The sequence below is a fragment of the Orbicella faveolata genome, unplaced genomic scaffold (genome assembly GCF_042242905.1).
Source record: "Orbicella faveolata isolate gen_17 unplaced genomic scaffold, um_ofav_v1 contig_25, whole genome shotgun sequence".
Lineage (NCBI taxonomy): Eukaryota > Metazoa > Cnidaria > Anthozoa > Scleractinia > Merulinidae > Orbicella > Orbicella faveolata.
In genome coordinates, this window is record NW_028301553.1 from 16269060 (window position 1) to 16274139 (window position 5080).

The 5080-nt window shown below is 40.2% G+C and overlaps 1 protein-coding gene across 3 annotated transcripts in view; it reads left to right on the plus strand.

The window, feature by feature from the left end:
* LOC110069245 (uncharacterized) overlaps positions 1 to 5080 on the plus strand; it is a 30809-nt gene that overhangs the window by 1331 nt on the left and 24398 nt on the right. The window contains exon 2 of one of the 3 annotated variants that reach the window (XM_089294840.1): positions 4251 to 4561. The exons of 1 other annotated variant lie outside the window; for it this stretch is intronic. The gene's annotated coding sequence lies outside the window, so the exon portion shown is untranslated. Of the gene's footprint in view, positions 1 to 2378; positions 4562 to 5080 lie in introns of those variants that run through there. One more of the 3 variants, XM_020776749.2, reaches the window with a different exon arrangement.

A 5080-nucleotide genomic window follows, 5' to 3' on the forward strand; every position in this document is an offset into this window, starting at 1 on the left:
TAATGAACAGCTTTCCATGGTACAGAAGCCACACGGTTCTGTTTGTTTTCAATCTTTTTTTTTTTCTGCATTTTTTTCTTTTTCTTTTTTTGTTTTGGCGCTGAGATTATTCTAACGGGTTGTTGTTTTGTATTTCGATCCTTAATATGGTTATAGCGAGGGCAGAGGTGATAAATTGGGGGGGCTTGCATTGGGTGTGACTGGGGTGGGCATCTCTGTTATCAGTGAAATATGTTCGGCGATGTCTCGTCTATCAATTCAAATTTCAGCCTGTTTCAGTCTCGGTTATTAGGAAACTTTGTAGCTCTTAGCTACCGTCATAAAAAAGCCCGGGTCATTTCTCAGCTGACAGTTCAAATTTGGACCAATTCTAAGCTACCGTCTGGGAACTTTGCGGGAGACGAGAGAAGAGAGGGCGGAATTATATATGAAACTTCCAAGGTGGCCCCGAACTAGGGAAATAGCAGAAAATTTACAATTCACAATTTCGGAAAAACAAAAGTTTGTTCAATTTTCGGACTTAACCGAAATCTGATTTACAATAACTTGGATCTCAGACAGCTTACACTGCCGGTATGCACTATATCGAGGATTTTGTGACAAGACCGGCTGAACTGAAGGCTAATTTGCAACGCGCCCAATTTTAATGTTGTCGCCGTTGCTTTAGCCTGAGACTGATAAGCATTGATAAGCATTGTCGAAAGGCAGTCAAAATACAGTTATTTTCTTCTCGATTTCCTGTGCCGGAATTTCTGTGGTTTTTTGCTAAATGGGCATTTGTTTAAGTTCAAAAAAATTCCACCTTATCTAAATTGGCTTAAGAGCGAAATCTGCCATGCGCACTCCCTGACACTACAGTTTTGAGAAAATCAGCAGTAGAGTAAGAAGGAATGAAGAATGTCACTTTCAGGCGCTTGCTCAGAATACACCGATGCATCTCACACAGACTAAAAACTGCCGCTATGTATTATATGGCGGATTTTGTGACAAGACCGGCCGAAACTGAAGGCTAATTTGCAACACACCCAATTTTAATGTTGTCGCGTTGCTTTTTAAAGATTCCCTGATTAATCCGAAATTAGCCTGAGACTGATAAGCATTGTCGAGAGGCAGTCAAAATACAGTTATTTTCTTTTCAATTTCCGGTGTCGGAATTTCTGCGGTTTTTTGGTCAATGGGCATTTTTTTTTTTTTTTGAAGTTAAAAAAAATTCCACGTTATATAAACGTAACAGCAGCATCTGTCGTGCACACTGCCTGACTCTACAGTTTCGGGAAAATCAACTGCAGGGGAAGAAGGAATAAAGAATGTCACTTTGAGGCGCATGCATCGATCAAAAAGTACTAGACGCTAAATTTCTTCGATTCGAGAGATTTTCTAACGAACAGAAATATATTCCACCCCCTTCCCGGCTAGAAACAAATATTATGATAGACTCTGATAATTAGCCATAGCAGATCTCTTGAAGTTGGGACAGTCTTACCTCACAGGAACAATGCGTCGGTCAGGGGGGTGTGGGGGATTCTCAAAATTTTTTGACGTCTTCATGCCGCTGTAGGTCAGTAGTTAAGGTGTCATCGAGGATAATTGATATATTTTGAAACTTAAAATTTGATTCACAAATCGAGCAAACCGTTCTCATGCTTGCTTATGTTAACCTTTACCCGTTGACCGAGCATGCGCAGAACCTCGGTGGATAGGATATCAGACACAGGAATTTATGCTAGCGTTTCAGACGAAAAAGGGCGTGGGAAAGTTGAGGGGGAGGGGAGGGGAGGACGAGGAAAGCGAAAAGAGTTACTGAATTCAGCAATTTTGTTTTGGCTTCGATTTATTTAGTAGAAGGTGCACAGGTTTATAGGTGTACAGTGTACAGGGAAAAAAAAATCACTAATCTTGTTGAAAAAAACAAAACCTTTTTTTTTTTTCATTTGATTTGTTTTTTAAATTGCACCTTTTAGACCATTAATAAGAAATTGGACTGTAGCTTGCTATATATTTATCGACTGCGAAAATGTATATTTTTGCGCCTAGAAGTGAAGGCTTCCCTTGCTAGCAAGAATACTGCATTTATTTACTAATGTTAATGAAATATTTGCCGGTATTTGACCGGATCTCCAATTTTTGAGAACCATAATCCATAAGCTCTCTAATCCGGAAAAGCTTTTTCGTCATAACCTGAAATAAAAATAAAACCGATAGCATCCCAGCTCCCTATGTTCATAACAAGACTTGCGGCGTTTTCGTAATGCTCTACCGTTCCTAAATATTACGCTGCAATCTCATTGGCAGAGTTTAAAGGGTTCAAAACAGCGACGAATATAATTTAATCAATCAGACATTTGTTAATTCCTTGACTACACGATATAGTACTTACTTAAACAATTTCACCATAATAATAATAAATTAAGGCTGCACTTCCTCGTCCCCTACTTGGTTATTTGACCTTTTGATAGACTCCCATCCAGAGCTTAAGAACACGGAATACCTAGGTTAACCACACTCGGCAAACGATGCGTAAACAAATACACGCAACAAGGAGACGGAACAACGAGACGAAATCCCTAATGGCCCAGAGTCAAAAGAAAATAACACTTCATGAGGTTAAAATAACTCGCCAGACTAATCAGTGGTTTTGTCGTTTAATCAGGGCAACAAGTTGCAGTATTTGGTCGGGCGAATAAGCGCATTAGTCAATTTACATGTACAACTGGGAAAGAACAATTGGATTAAAAGAGAAGACGTGGTTTATGGACAAGCTGCCGAGTTGAATGAAAAAACTCCGAGCGGAGTGGAATACTCCGTAATTAATTAAATATCTTTCCTTGCCAACAACTGTCAAATCTTTGGCTCACTGCATCAACCGGCAATTAATGTTTAAGAAGTTGCGTGATCGAAGCCTGCATCATTTTCCTCGTGGTGCATTCTGGGACAGGGCACTCATCCGGCCATTTGCCCACCCAGGGGAATAAATAAGTACTGTATTAGCGTGGGATAACCGGGCAAAACCTGTCATGCCCGGAACTGTGCGAAAAACAAGCAAATAGTTGGACAGTAAACAAAAGTTAACGTCATCTCTATATTGGCAGAGACGATATCAAGCTCTGACTGACATGGTTACAAAACTGGAAAGGAGGAAATGCTTAACTTATAAATCTGAAAATCCACCGAATAAGTAAAGAAGCTTTCACTAAGATAACATCAGGGCTCCCGATAACACGACATTTTGTTTTATCATTTCCGCTTTTTATTTAGTCTTTCATTGCATCAAGTGGCTGAATTTTTTTTTAGAAAACCAATCAAATTGTTTAGTTAAATACGGGACATCGCGCAGGAGTAGCTTTATTAGCAGTCACCTGAGAAAGACTTCTCTAACGTAGACATTCTTTACCCCGCTCTCTCAAGAAACGCCTGTGTTTGGTTAATTAACTCTTTGAAAAGTAATTGCCATGACAACCTGCTGAACTTCCCTTGCAGATAATGCCCGACAAGTTTACGTGTCCAAGAATTTCGCTTGGTCATTTCCGTTTTTGCTGTAGTATTTCACTGCATCTAGTGGCTTCGATACTTGTTTGGGACAGTTTGTTTCAGTGCTGCCTAGGGCAAAATGTTCGTCGGGATAGATGCATTGATTTTTGGCAATTCCACCCCCCATCCAAAAAAGCTGCTCTGACCAATATACAATAAATCGAACGTTTGGCAATGGAGGTCAATATAATTTACCTTTATCCATGATCAGGGATATGCGGATGGTACAATATTGAGAGTTTCAAAATCATAGAAATAAGATAACTCATGCAGTTAGCTCTACACTTAAAGAATTTCTGTTATAGAATAGTAGGCCTATATCGGGATGGCTGGGAGTTGTTCGGCAAATTTGAAACGTCAGGAATGCGAATAACACCGTCACAAAAATGAGAAATCTGAAAGCGTTTGAGTCTAGCAGGAAGGGGTTCCATTTTATGTCGTAATTTGTTGTTTATTTGGCTGAGGCCATTGACAAACTTGGTATATTTTGACGAGCTTACCTAGGTTGCTGAGTTTTAATAAAAATAGTCGGCAGAATTTCGATTGGACAGACACGAGGCTTCCAAAACATTGCCACGCTTGATTGCCTCTAAAGAATGGAAAATACACAAGGAAATTTTAGCACATAAGGGTATGAGTTGCGTAACTTAAACCGCCGTGTAAACTGATCCGTCCAATCGCTGCAAAGGTTGTTTATTTTCCTTTACAATGCTGTTTAACAGGTTTATCTTGAAAGTGCAAGGGAAATGCGATATGTCCCAACCCCCAACAACTCCCACCAAGACGACATCAGCACGCAACAGCAACAACACGCTCTCTAATTTTGATCACGATCATTTTGGCAATTGTCGCTATAAGAAATAAACTGGTACGCTGGGAGCTTCTTGACGCTTCAAAAAGCATCTGGTAACAAGTGTTGCGCTTCTGATCATTTGTGGGTTTTGGTAAAGAAAAACATTTGTTGATAGAAAGCATATCGACTGCCGCGGCTCCATTTACACGAGCTTTCGGAACAAGGAAATTTCTCGAACAGGTGAGGGGTTTTAAGATTCTTGCGTCTATAGTTAAACTGGTAACACATAGTAGCTTTTCAAAAGCTGAGACTTTTTCTGTTTCAAAATTAATGAATAACTTCCTAGCAATTTTATCCTTTTCGTCAAAACAAAGTGTTCCCGCGGTTCGAATTCATTCTGTCTCGGAGTAAGTTGTTGTAATGTGGCGCCCTTATTTCCGGAGGTGTGACGAAGGCTTTGCCGGGGACGATAGATCCCCGGCATCGTTGTTCACATGCAGGAGATTGTAGAAACAATGAGTGCAGCGATACAGTAAGGTTTTGTTATCTTTCTGTCCGTAATGAAGCCGCGATGTAAATAATCTGCATTCCCCGAAGAATTCCTTGCGCAAAAGCTGGCTATCGACCAGTTCACAGTCATGTGAGCCCGGAAGGCTTCAATTCGACGTGTCGAATTTTACAGTGCCTAATTCATATGCTCCTTTGATTTGTCTATCGGCAGTCAAAAACGTCTTGAATTGAAGCAAAAAAACGTTTGAC